Here is a 14349-nt window from a genome sequence, read left to right as displayed (position 1 = left end):
AGCTCGTGGGAATGCTGTCTACAGACAAAGCTGTCAGCACCTTCAGGATTTGCCTCAGCTGCAGAGAGCTGGTTGGCCCAAGGTCATGGCCTTTTGGGGTGGCCCACATCCAATGGGGAAGGTATAAGGGCTTGGTCAGCTGGGCTCACCAGCTGTGAGGGCCATTCTAGCTCCCGTGCTTTCTGTGGTCAGCGAGGCTGTCACTGGGCCTCACCTTCTCCTTTTGCCCAATCCTGCTTCCTTCCTCCCTCTTTTCCAGGGCAGGTGCAGATGGCATTCCTTAACAAACATCCTGCCTATAAATGACCTGTACCAGCTCCTCCCTCCCACTGCCTCCTCGAGACAGTCCTTCAGAGGCAGGAAAGGTGGCCCTGCACCCCTGAGCCTCCTCCCTCTGAGCCCCATGACCTTTGGCCTGGTGCTGGCTTCTTGGTGGGCCGCCATCTTGGGTGCTTTCCTGAGTGCTTCTGAATCCCAATCGTGGAGGGTGGTGGGGATGGATGGATGGTTTTCTGGGGCAATCCCCAAACCCTGGGCTTTTCTCATTGATTATGGTGACTGTCACAGACAGCTTCCAGCATAGAGGGAAGCATTGCTCGCTGCTTCCACAGGAACTAATTTAGTCAGAAACCCTAACCGTGGCAAGCAGTACATAGGTGCATTTCATATTTTGCTTTCCAGATCTTTCCTGCACCTGGAGGGGAATGAGCTTATCAGGCAACAGTGAAAACCAATAACTGCTTAAATGCGGTTGCTGAGGCTTCAAAAAATGGTGTCAGTCTGCCTTTGCAGAGGTCCCTCTGCTGAGGAGGATCTGCTATGAGAAAAGGTCATGATAATCCCTTTGCTCAGCATGTGAGAGTTTATTTATTATTATTTAAATGAAAGCCTGAGGAGTAGAACCTTGGTTAATCAAATTCTTTCAACGTATCGCAGCACAGCCCTGCCCTTCATAGGCCATCTCCCTTCTCTTGGTGGCAAATAGTAGAAATAAACTTGACCTAGTTTAACAACAATAACAAAATCCAGAAGGGAGAATGTATTTTAAGGTATTTCACCAAACCTAAGGTTAGAAATGCTCCCAGGACCCAGAAAGGATCAGACACATGATCTGGGATATCTGTCCCTGAATTCTGCATCTGTGTATTTGTGTGCGTTGTGTGTGCACTTGTATGAATGTATGTGCGCATGTGTGTGTGTCTTTCCCTGGATCAAGTGGCAAATGGCCAATTCTCCATTCCAAGCTTTATATATAAACATTTTAACCACATCAAGATACTAACTAAACTCTCTCTTGGACTCAGTCCCAAATTCCTAGGAGATACAAGTTCATTGGCGGGTTTTGGTCACATATTAACTTTCCATGCTGTTAGGCAGGGGCACCAGGGAGGACCATGCAATCCAAACCTGCAGCCGGGGACCCACCCCTGTGGCTGTGACCAATGGCCCCAAGATGGGCACTCCCAGCCAGCCCTGCAGATTTGAGTCAGGCAGCTTGCTTTGCTGTCTGGCCTAGAGAGCGATGATTCAGCTGCAGACTAAAATAATTACCTGCGTGTGAGGCAAGCAAGAGCCTGCACTGACGTCAGCAACACGTTCCTGAGCTCACCTTGTCACAGAACCCTGTGCAGCCCGATTCTGCCACAGGGCATCCACCCCAATGGGGGACTAACGAGAACGGTGATGAGCTCGTCTGTGTTTAATAAGAAAGGCTGCCACGTGTTGAATAACTTCTAATGTACCAGGTGTTATACATACAGCACCTCTCAGCTTCGCAAGGAATCTGTCAAGAGATAGCATTAAGTGCCTCTCTTACGGATCAGGAAAACTGATGCTCAAAGAGGTTAATGAAGTCATCCAAACTCACATTGCTAGAATGAAGTGGGTGGAATTTAGAATTTGATTATAAATCAGGTTAGTTCTAAAGCTGGTAAGTCTTCCGAGAATGATGATGTGTCACCTTCTAAATAATGACCAGATCACACAAGTGAAACTTTAATGTGTAAATTGTATGATTGAGGAATGCTGGGAGAGGCTACATGATGCAAAAACCACTCACTGAAATGTGAAGCGTTCTGTCAGTCACCAGCAGCCCAGCCTTCGGTGGAGACTAATTCCCAGTAATTACGGAATGAGGAGACTTCACTGAAATTGCTCAGTCTTCCCTTTCTGTGCTTCTTAATTGCTTTGAGAATCATCTAGATGCTTGTGTGGCCTTGGTCCAGGCCTATGGTGCAAACCAAGTGACATGGGGCAGGAGTAGGGGCTGATACTCTGCTTTCAGGGTCTCTGATCGAGGCGAGGAAAGCAGGCCCAGCTGGTGGCCGAGTGTATACCATTCGAGGGGGGCGTGGGTGTGTGGTGGAAAGAGCACTGAACTCTAGGTCCACATGCCTGACTTCTCACTCCAGCACCAGCTCTTGACGATGGTGGGACTCAGGCTGACCCACTTGCCAACCCTGACCTCCAGCTTCCTCATCTCCAAGATGGCTTTGTTTTTTTTTTTTTGAGACAGAGTTTCGCTCTTGTTGCCCAGGCTAGATTGCAATAGTGCCGTCTCGGCTCACTGCAACCTCCGCCTCCAGGGTTCAAGTGATTCTCCTGCCTCAGCCTCCCGAGTAGCTGGGATTATAGGCACCTGCCACTACGCCCGGCTAATTTTTGTATTTTTAGTAGAGACGGGGTTTTGCCATGTTGGCCAGGCTGGTCTCGAACTCCCGACCTCAGGCAATCCATCCGCCTCGGCCTACCAAAGTGCTGGGATTACAGGTGTGAGCCACCACGCCTGGCCCAAGATAGCTTTATTAACCTGCCTTGTCTCCCTCTCTGCATTGTACTGACACGGGTTATTAGTCTGTAATAGCAATAGTTACCATGTAATCATCATGATTCAAATTGACTCCCATTCGCCACAAGCTAAGCACTTTACATTTACTTTCCTCATAACCCTAACAAGTTGATCCTATGATTAGCCCCATTTTACAGATGAGGCAACAGAGCCTGAAGGGTGAAATAACATGCCCCAGACCGAGTGTGCCTGGACCCACAGTCCGAACAGAGCACTGCCTCACTGGCCTGGAGAGTGTCTATCATCTGGAAGGTTTTGCTATTATTGTCATGCATGGTCCTAATCCAGGCAGCCCAGGATGTGACCTAGGCAGGGGAACTGGGGTGGGGAACAGATCCTTGGAGCCCTGCCGCCTCTACCTTCCCCGTATCACCAAGGAAACCACAGGTCCTTTGTTGTTGCCATGGCAACCATCTAAACTCTCTCTTTCCCTCAGCTTCACCATGGAGACAGCCAACAGGAAAGAAGTTCCTGAGTGGGAGGCAGTACAGCAGGGAGAGGTGAGAATGCGCCTCCAGGAACCAGGACTGGAAATTCCCACTCTGCTGAGGAATGCAGAGGCATTCCTGGAGCTGCACAGAAGTACACTGTCGAAGCTGGGATGTCCCTGGGGAAACATAGGTTGGAAGAATTGTTTTCTGAATTTATTTCTAGAGGTTGCCTTTCCTGTAGACAGCCATTGTCCAAACCAAAGGAAATTCCCAAATTTTCATATCTCACCGATGCTGAAATTCTACTCGGCCAGGTCTTTTCCCTGTCTAATTTTGCTTCCAACTTGCTGGATGACATTGGGTAACTCAAGTACATCTCCCCAGGCAAGTGTCAGATGAACCTGACAAGTTACACCAATGGCATTCAGGCCTCCAGACTTCTAGGCCAGGATAAGTTCTTTAAGAAAACACAAGGTTCCAACCCAGGGTTGCCACACTTTTTAAATTTCTATGTTTTTGAGACAGAGTCTTGCTCTGTCACCCACGCTGGAGTGCAGTGGCACATTCTTGGCTCACTGCAGCCTCCGCCTCTGAGGTTCGAGCCATCCTCCCACCTCAGCCTCCTGAGGAGCTGGGACTATAGGCACATGCCACTATGCCCAACTAATTTTTGTATTTTTTGTAGAGACACGGATTCACAGACTGTTGCCCAGGCTGGTCTTGAACTCCTGAGCTCAAGTCATCTGCCTGCCTCAACCTCCCAAAATGCTGGGATTACAGGCACAAGCTGCAACGCCCGGCCACCACACTTCTACTTGGGGAGATCAGGATGTCAGAATTGAAAACTGCATTTAATCTACAGAGGCAGGGTGATGTGACAGTTAGTTAAGAGCGGGCACAAGGAAATCAGACCTGCCGAGTTCAGGTCCCAACTCTGTGACATGCTGCTGTGTGACTTGTACCAGTTTGATCTCCCCTAGCCTTAGTTTCTTCAGAAGAAAAAGTGGGTTAATAATTGGGCCAGGCGCAGTGGCGCACGCCTGTAATCCCAGCACTTTGGGAGGCTGAGGCGGGCAGATCACGAGGTCAGGAGTTCGAGACCAGCCTGGCCAACATGGCGAAACCCTGTCTCTACCAAAAAATACAAAAATTAGCTGGGTGTGCTGGTGGGTTCCTGTAATCTCAGCTACACAGGAGGCTGAGGCAGGAGAATCGCTTGAACCCAGGAGGCGGAGGCTGCAGTGAGCCGAGATCGCACCACTGCACTCCAGCCTGGGTGACAGAGCAAGACTCCATCTCAGAAAAAAAAAAAAAAAAATTAGCTGGGCATGGTGGTGTGTGCCTATAGTCCCAGCTACTTGGGAGGCTGAGGCAGGAGAATCACTTGAACCCGGGAGGTGGAGGTTGCAGTGAGCCGAGATCCTGCCACTGCACTTCAGCCTGGGTGACAGAGTGAGACTCTGTCTCAAAAAAAACCAAAATTGTGTCTTTCTCTTAAGGTTCTTATGGTGATTGAGATACACTGTGCCAGGCTTTTTAACACAATGCCCAGAACATGGCAACACTCAATAAATACTAGCAAATATCACCATCATTATTTCCATCCTTTCACCAAAGACATTTTAACAACAAAAAATATATATATATCTTGGCCAAAATGATAGTTTAAATTGCATACATTGAGCTTTTGGAAGTGTCACTCATTGATTCTCTGTTTCATCAGGGTGGACCTAAGAATCCCTGGATTCAGTGATCTTGGGATTCTTTCTGCTCTAAGAGGCAACACTTTTGGGGTTGTTAACAGCCTTGATTAGCAAAGGAATGTTCACGGCCCATGGCTAAAGATAAGTGATAAATCAGGTGTCCTTAGTGGCCATCCTGAACTTGGATTAGACTCTGGCTCTGCACAGCAGACCTTTCATGCAGGGCTGGACTATTTCAGGAAATCAGAACCACAGATATGTAATCCCTCCCTACTCTCCTCCTTGTCTCTGTTGGTGACATCAGGCTTCAGCCACACTAGCCGTTAACTGAGGTCCGAGGGTCTCGGCCTGGGATCCGGAGCCCCTAACTGCCTGTTCTGTCTTCCTGCAAAAGCTGGTTGTTTGGGCCACTTGGTTTTTGGTTTCTGTGCGGCCACTCCTACCCCCACCCCAGCTCCCTGACCGCGGGCTGCGGAAGAGTGGGACGTTATGGAACCTTCTCAGCTTATTCAGAGAGGCTTCTTCTTCCTATTTAGTCTCCCTCTCGCTTTCTCTGCTGGGATCTGGGTGGTAGAAGCAGCAGGAGGATCAACGAACAGGCTGAGCGCCAAGAAGCCTGAAGATTCCAGAATCTAGCGGGAAAAGCATTCAGAGTCAGAATGAGTAAGCAACTTCATCTCTTGGCCTTTACTTTTCTGTAAAACAGAGGCAATTGTATCTCCCTCATGGATGTGATAACATAATACTTTGACTAGTAATAATAATATTCATTCAGGAGTGGATCTGGGTATTGTGGGGCCTGAAGCTTATTCAGTGTGGAGGGTCCTTTTTAAGAAAGAAGAATACAAATTTACAAACACATTAAATATAAAAGGGGATATTTACTTAGGAGAAAAAAAATCACAACAAATTACAATTAAAAAGAAAAACTGGGCCAGGCACAGTGGCTCATGCCTGTAATCCCAACACTTCAGGAGGTGGAGACGGGCAGATCACTTGAGTCCAGGCATTCCAGACCAGCCTGGGCAACATGGTGAAACTCCATCTCTACAAAAAAATGCAAAAACTAGCCGGGTGTGGTAACACATGCCTGTAGTCCCAGCTACTCAGGAGGCTGAGGTGGGAGGATCACCTGAGCTTGAGAGGTTGAGGCTGCAGTGAGCTATGATCATGCCACTGCACTCCAGCCTGAGTAACAGAGTGAGATCCTGTCTCAAAAAAAAAAAAAAAGAAAAAAGAAAAACTGAACAAATACTACAAATATCACAAAATCTAGAAAAATCTTGTACTACATTTTATTAATTGTCTTCTATGCTTCTAATACCTTTTTCCTACATTTTTTGGCTGCATACATTTTAATAGCTTCTTCCTATGACAGTGGTTTTGTGGTAGTATTTTCTGTTTCTATAAAGAGATTATAAAGTTAATTCAGTCTTTTCTTTAGCACAGTTGGTCAAATTTTGTTTTTTATTATTGATAGCTTCAACTAGGTATCAATGACAAACAAATTCTCTGCTTGCAATTGCAATTACGTATTCATGATTGGAAGCATTTTCTTCAACCTTCCCCTGCCTTGCTTCGTCCCCAAAAACCCATCCTTTTACAGCCAGAATGCATTTGTTTCAGTGTGACTTTGAGCACTGCACTTTCTGTCATGATGCCGGGTGAGTGGGCACCACAGGCCTCAGGAGGATTTCTAGAAACGACTCTTCCACCAGGATGGCTAGCAACAAGCTAATGGAAGTGATTTTGAAATACATCAGTATATCCCATTTACCCAAATAAAATGAATCTCCAGGCCAGGCCTACTCCTAACAATTGCATAGCCCAGAACGAGACTAGAAAGGAGGTCCCCTTTCCATATGTTTAAAATAAATTCCTGAAAGTCATCAATCACGCTAACAAACCGCTAAATACATTGTGTCCCATCCTTCTACCCTGAGAATTTGAAAGGCCAGATTCAAATTTAGAATTCTCAGAATCCTGGGTTCCGTCGGGAATGTGTTGTGCGGGGAAAGCTGGCCCTGCCCCCGGCTGGCTGCCGGTTCTCCTTCTCCAGGAGGAAGCACTTTGCAGCCTGAGGGCTCTGGCACGTGTGTGGATAGCCGAGGCTCATGGCTAAGATCGACCATTCCCGTGTACACAGCCATTTTGGCAGCCCCTCAGGCCTGGGGTTGCACACCAGTGTGAGCCGGCCTTTGGGGAGGACGTGGGCAGCAGTCCTGACGGGCCCTGGTAGCATGACTGATGTTGGCAAGGGTCTCTGGGCCTGGAGTATCAATCCAGGTCTTCTGATAAGCAGATCCAGGAATAGAATTGGGGATGCAAGAGGGTTCCTGAGGAGAGACATTTTTGAAAGATAAAAAGCGACAGAGGAGGGTTGGTTGGGGAAGGCTTCAGATCACAATGCTGATCTGAAACGTGTCGAGGGCAAAAATGGGCAGGCAGAGCCCCACAATGTCCTGGAAATCATTTACAATGTGGTCAACCCGATGGGAAGTTCTGGCGCAGACTGCCCATCAGAGGAGTCCTGCATTGGGCATAGAAGGCTCCCAGCATGCTCACTGCTGGCCGGGCCGCCCAGGAGGGGCTGTAGTGAATTGTGAAGGGGCTTCAGCTGGATGCTGCCAGCTAACTACTCTCCTTGCCGCTGACCAGCAAGTTTCTTCTGGAAGGGAGATCTGAGCCACACTCCTCCATGACTGCCACGGTGCACAATAGCCAGATTGGCTTTGGTAAGTGGGAGTTCATGCTGCTGGGCCCATATGTCATCTCTGCTTCTGCCAGTTCATAGCACACGGCATATGCTAGCTGACATCCCGTGGCTGAGCTATTTTGCCTACTTGGCTATTTAGTGCCCCTTTCGTGACTAACACTTTCAGGTAGTTGATATATAATGCAAAGATCACCATTCTTTATGTCAATTTCCATATATCCATGAACTGCCTCTCCCCCAGACCTCCTTCTCTCTGATCATTCATTCTTCTAGGCTGGCCCCTGACCAGTCTGCCAGGTCAAGTGACAAGGTGAACTCTTGTCACTGCCATGAGTTCAGATTTTTTTCACCTTTGGCAAAGATTCCTTCCACACAAAGTTCATGACCAGGGACAATGCTGGAATCCCCCTGATCGGAAGGGTTTCCCCTGGCCACTGTCTTTAGCGGTCTGTCCCTGAGTGTCGCTGTAAGGCAGCTGCTCTCCAGTTTCTGCTTGTTTCCGCACACAGCACCCAGCCAAACCATCTGCATATTAAATTCGGGCCCTTCCTCCACCTTCAGCCAGCTATAGGAGACCCCCCGCCCACTCCCACTGACGGGATGGCCCTGGGGGTGTGCTGAGGGAGGGGTGATGGTGCAGCTGTGGCAGATGACACGGGGTCTGGGACACCTGCTCATACAACTTCCTTGTGCTCCCTCACCCCCAGCTCAGGCTTGATCCCAGGTGAACCTTTCCATCACTCTATGAGACCCCAGATCATGCTGGGTATTTCTAGATGCATTTTCACTTAGATCCCCTGGGCAGCTCTCCCATTCCCATCAGGGTTCAATAACACACCGAGAGCTGCTTTTCGAAAAGCATGTGTTCTCTGCTGCAGATGGCACGGCCTTGCTCCAGGCCCCCGGGAGCCTGTGTTGTGATGCTCCCATGGCGGCTTGTCATTAGCTCTACACTGCATCCTCCTCCACCACTGACACCTCCAGCACCGCAGGAACTGCTGGATCAAATGGTCCAAGCGGCAGGGCTGCCTGCACCACAGCCTGAACCTGCTGCAGGCCCCACTCTGCTCTTGGCCACTCAGAGTTGGCAGCCTTCCATGTCACTTACCAGATGGTCTGGAATAGCCTTCCTAAGTGTGGAGCGTATTGCCTCTAGAACCCAAGGGGCGTATCAGGCATCGTGCCTCCTTCTTTGCAATAGGGGTTGTAAAATGCAGCAATTTGTCTTTTACTTTGGAGAGGATGCCCTGGCATGCCCCCGATCACTTCATCCCTAAAAACTTTATGGATATGCCAGTCTCTGAATCTTCATAGAGTTTCTTCCCCACCCTCAAGAGCACATGTACTTTACCAAGTCCTCTACAGGCCAGCTACTTCTTTCTCATCCTGCCAAATTAGAAAGATGTCATCAATTTCATGGATCAATATGATGCTCTGTGGGATGCCCAAACAATCCAGATCTCTCTAGACTATGTTAAGATAGAAAGCAAGTGAGTGAGTCAAAGACCCCTGGGGCAAAACTGTAAATGTGTGTTGTCTGTTCCATGTGAATGCAGAATATTTCTGATTCTCTTTTCTGATCAGGATAAAAAGAATGAGCTCATTAAATCAATGGCCGTAGTCATCTGCTCTAGCAAAGATACTACATTGGTCGTGGTAACTGGGGCTATTATTATTTGGGTTTGTGGTGGTCCACAGTTCTCCGGGTTCCCTCTGGTTCCTGCAGTGGCCAGTCTGGTCAACTAAATGGAAATACGGGGGAGACCTCCAGCCATGCCTCCTTGAGTTCCATAAGGGTAGCATTAACCTCTAGCAGCCCCCGGGATGCGATATTGTTTGTATTTTCCTCTCTTGGCTGAGGTTCAGGGTGGCAGTAGTATCAAGCGTTTTCACTTGGCTTTCCCCAGTATGATAGCTTTTACTCTACAGGCCAAAAACCCAATGTGGGAGTTTTTCCAATGCCAATTATACATTCAGGGACTGAGAAAATGACCTCAGGATGGATCCATGGAGCCAGTGGACCCACTCTCAGCTGGAGTTCAGCCAGCACTTGCTTTCTTCCCTGGCTCTTTGCATGGCCCTACTCTAAGACATGGGCTAGGAGGAGTCTTTGGATCTCTGGATGTCAATGTCAATTCAGATCTTCAGACAGTCCTTCAAATACCTGAGGACCCCTCTTTCCCCAGCAAAAAGTCACTCTAGTAAATGGTCATAGGTCCTGTTGTTTATCTGAAATCTCTACTTTAAAAACTGTCATGTCACAGGATTCTTTCTCCTGGGTACCCAGCCACCTCTTCAGTCAATGGTTCTCAGTTCTGGAAACTGACTCCAGTCAGGGGCTGTGTCTCATGCCTGTAATCCCAGCTACTCGAGAGGCTGAGATGGGAGAATCGTTTGAGCCCAGGAGATCGAAACCAACCTGGGCAATGTATTGAGAGCCCGTCTCAAAAAACAAACAAATAAATAAAATGACATCGAGTAAACTAAAAAGTCATATTTTTCAAAAAGCTAACTCCAGTCCAGTTTATACATACACACATAAATACACACACACACACACACACACACACACACACACACATAGCAGTCCACGTATGGGCTGCCCCTCGCTAGCATTGCTGTATTCTGTCAACATCTCCCTCACTCTGGAAGTCAAGCCCTGTTGGCTGCCACTCCAGCCTTGCCAGTTATTACAATGGGTGTGACCTTCTGGCTCCTGGCGATTAAGCACTACCATGTGCCTCTCCTGCTTCAGGGCACCACGCCAGCCTATGAGCAGCCGCAGGGGTTGAGCCCTGCAGAGCCCCAGAGGCAGAGCTGCCCAGGGCTTTGGGAGCCCACTCCTTGCATCACTGTGCCCTGGATGTGAGACATGGAATCAAGGAGATTATTTTGGAGCTTTAAGAGGTAATGGCACCCTGCTGGGTTTCAGACTTGAGTGGGGCCTGTAGCCTCTTTCTTTTGGCCGATTTCTCCCTTTTGGAATGGGAGTATTTACCCAATGCCTGTACCCCCATGGTACGTTGGAAGTAACTAATTGTTTTTGATTTTACAGGTTCATAGGTGGAAGGGACTAACTAGCCTTGTCTCAGATGAGACTTTGGACTGTGGACTTTTGAGCTAATGCTGGAATGAGTTAAGACTTTGGGGAAGGAACTGTTGAGAAGGCATGATTGGATTTTGCAGTGTGAGAAGGACATGAGATGTGGGAGCGGCCAGGGTGGAATGATACAGTTTGGATCTGTATGGATCTGTGTCTCCATCCACATCTCATGTCAAACTGTAATCCTCAATGTTGGAGGAGGAGGCGATTGGATCATGGGGGCAGGTTCTCATGAATGGGTTAGCACCATCTCCCCAGTGCGGCTCTCATCATAGAGTTCTCACAAGATCTGGTTGTCTAAAAGTGTGTAGCACCTCCTCCCTCTCTCTCTCTCTTCCTCCTGCTCTGGCATGTAAGATGTGTCCCCTTCCTCCACCACAAGATTGTAAGTTTCCTGGAGCCTCCCCAGAAGCTGAGCAGAAGCTGCTATGCTTCCTGTTCAGCCTGCAGAACCGTGAGCCAATTAAACCTCTTTTGTTTATAAATTACCCAGTCTCAGGTAGTTCTTTATAGAAGTATGAGAATGAACTAATAAACCTGGTCTTAAGCCCCACCCTGATCAACACCCTCCCTGCCTGGACCCTCCTTAGCACCCACTGGTCTATGGCAGTCCACTCTTGCAGCACCTTTGGGGGCTCTTGCTTTCCTCCCTTATCAAGCCTAGCCTGTCCCCAGCTGGGTTATGCTGCCATTTAATCCTACTTATTGGCTTTGCAGCCAGGAAAGGATATGGGGGCAGATCCTGAGGGGGGCCCTGCTATCGTGTAGGGGAGAGACCTCTACAGGGTGGGGAAAGGGCTGACTCTTGAGAGAAGTGGCAATCCCTGCCAGCACTAAGGGCTCAGAGGGGTCTTGGGAACCAAAGTCGTCAGGGACATCCACCACTTGGGTCTTCCCACCATCAGAGCAATTTCCCAAGTCAACATCACTGAAAGTATAGCAATTGGGTTGCTGTGTCATCCTAGGCACACTCTGTGCCTCCCAGACCACCTGGGATGGAGCCCTCATGCTAGCTGATCAAGGTGCCATGCCCTCTCTTTATTGCTTTCTCAGGCCACTTCCAGCATCGATGGTGTCAGGTCAGGTCCCCTGGGTAGAAGAAATGGAGTCAGTTAGGAGTGCTGGAGACTGAGTAAGAGGTAAGCCTTGTTAACATGACAGGAGGATGAAGCAGGATTGGGCAGAAAAAGACTTCATGTCCCAATGCCAATCTGAGCCTGTGAAAGGAACTAGAGAAGGAGCAGAGTAAGCAGGTAGAGGCTCAGAGTGAGATGCCATCTGATGAAACCTGGTCCAACCCAATAGGAAGCTATAGTGAAAGACTGCCCATGAGAAGGCTCTCCCACTGGCAGAACTGGCCAGCCACTAGGATTCCTGCTGTGGTCCCTCTTTAGCTGAAGGCTGCCTGGTGGAAGTGTGGCCTTGACTCAGACACTGTGGCAGATCCTGATGCTGTTCTGGCTGGAGGTCTCAGCTAACTGCAGCCCTTGCTGCTGAGAGCATGCTCTTCTTTTTTTTTTTTTTTCCTGTTTTTTTTTTTTTTTCTTTGAGACAGAGTCTCTCTCTGTCGCCAGGCTGGAGTGCAGTGGCGCAATCTCAACTCACTGCAACCTCTGCCTCCCGGGTTCAAGCGATTCTCCTGCCTCAGCCTCCCAAGTAGCTGGGACTACAGGTGTGCGCCACCAGGCCCAGGTAATTTTTGTATTTTTAGTAGAGATGGGGTTTCACCATGTTGGCCAGGCTGGTCTCGATCTCTCGACCTCGTGATCTGCCCACCTCGGCCTCCCAGAGTGCTGGGATTACAGGCGTGAGCCACTGTGCCCAGTCCCTCATGCTCTTCTTCAAGGAAGCTCTGAGAGGCAGATTCCCATGGCTGCTGCACCTGAGGAGTAGCCTGGAAGAGGGTGAAGCTCCCTTTGGCCCTGTAGACTCCTTGCCCTCAGGGTAGAAATGCAGCTAGAGAAGGACAAGAGAGGAGCCTTTGAAAGTAGAGGGTGTGCACTGCCCTAGTCCAGGCTGAGGATGTTACTGTGTAGACTCAGTTCGACTTCCCCTCGGCTAAAGCCCCAAAGAGCCACATCACCACCCAACACAAGTAGAAGTGTGGTGGAGACGAAGTCTGAGTGCGAGATGTGGGCTTCAGGAATTGTTAAAATATTATATTTTGATTTTTGCATATTTTATAAAAACATGCTGCGCCAGGCGCGGTGGCTCACGCCTGTAATCCCAGCACTTTGGGAGGCCCAGGCGGATCACGAGGTCAGGAGATTGAGACCATCCTAGCTAACACAGTGAAACCCCGTCTCTACTAAAAATACAAAAAATTAGCCGGGCGTGGTGGTGGGCGCCTGTAGTACCAGCTACTCAGGAGGCTGAGGCAGGAGAATGGCATGAACCCAGGAGGCAGAGTTTGCAATGAGCCAAAATTGCACCACTGCACTCCAGCCTGGGCGACAGAGTGAGACTCCGTCTCAAAACAACAACAACAACAAAAAACCATGCTAATCTATTGCTTGAGTCCACCCAAGGTTGGGGAAGGGGCTCTTCTGAGAGAGGCCCTGAAATTTAAGCTGCGTTAGATTCGTGATGATTCCATTTCTGCATTAACTAGAATGAGACTCCGTCTCAAAAACAACAACAACAACAACAACAACAAAAAAAACCATGCTAATCTATTGCTTGAATCCTCCCAAGGTTGGGGAAGGGGCTCTTCCAAGGGAGGCCCTGAAATTTAAGCTGCGTTAGCTTCGTGATGATTCCATTTCTGCATTAACTATTGCTATGGTTTTCATATTGGGTAGTTCCTGTAATTTGAGGTCCTTCTTTTTCAGATGGCAGCTGAGGCTTTACTACCCCAGGGAGGGGATGCCACCAGAGAAGGCAGACAACCAAGATGGCAACTCTCAATTTTTGTGCTCCTAATTTTCCCATGTCAGACAAGAAAAAAAAATTTTTTTTTAAAGAAAAAGCTTTAGGTTGCAAAAATCTAGGCCTTTCAACTTTAAAATCCTATCCTTGAAAGCTTTGGAGAATAAAGCTTATGCATAAACAGTAGATTTGGAAACAGAAATATGCCTAATTACCCAGAGTCATTCTTTCAATACGCCAGTGATTGTTTAAAGATTCTATAGGCTGGAGTCAATGGCAGGAGGCAGGTGGGAAAAGAGTCAAGAGGGAGGAGAGGAGAAGCAAGAGGGTTGGGTAGATATTGCCATGTGACCCTGAGAGGAGGATTCTGGGTCAAACCCCTAGGGGGTTGTGTGTAATGGAGACTCCAGATCCATCTGGGAATCTGGCTCCAAAGAAGACTTCACCTTGCCTTCTGAGTGGAGCCCTGAAGTGGCAAGACTCATAGAATTCCCCCACGGGTCCACAAGAGAGAGAATGAATAGAGAAGGCTGCGTGCTGGCTGGACCAAGGCAGCCTCGGGTGACACCGCCACCACCACCGCCACCGCCACTGCTGCCGCTGCCACCATCGCCATCACCACTGCCACCGCCATCGCCGCCACCACCACCACCATCACCACATTATGGACAATAGCCCAG

General features: G+C 48.8%; 1 long non-coding RNA gene across 1 annotated transcript; it reads left to right on the top strand.

Moving 5' to 3' along the window:
* Positions 1–3284: 3284 nt before the first annotated feature.
* LOC103889898 (uncharacterized) lies at positions 3285–13871 on the top strand. Its single transcript, XR_654269.3, has 4 exons — positions 3285–3469; positions 5519–5645; positions 11855–11940; positions 13633–13871. It is a non-coding gene; the product is annotated as an uncharacterized LOC103889898 (long non-coding RNA).
* Positions 13872–14349: the final 478 nt, after the last annotated feature.

This window comes from Pongo abelii, chromosome 12 (assembly GCF_028885655.2).
Source record: "Pongo abelii isolate AG06213 chromosome 12, NHGRI_mPonAbe1-v2.0_pri, whole genome shotgun sequence".
NCBI lineage: Eukaryota > Metazoa > Chordata > Mammalia > Primates > Hominidae > Pongo > Pongo abelii.
Note: the sequence above shows the minus strand (reverse complement) of the source record. Positions and strands in the feature narration are given on the sequence as shown.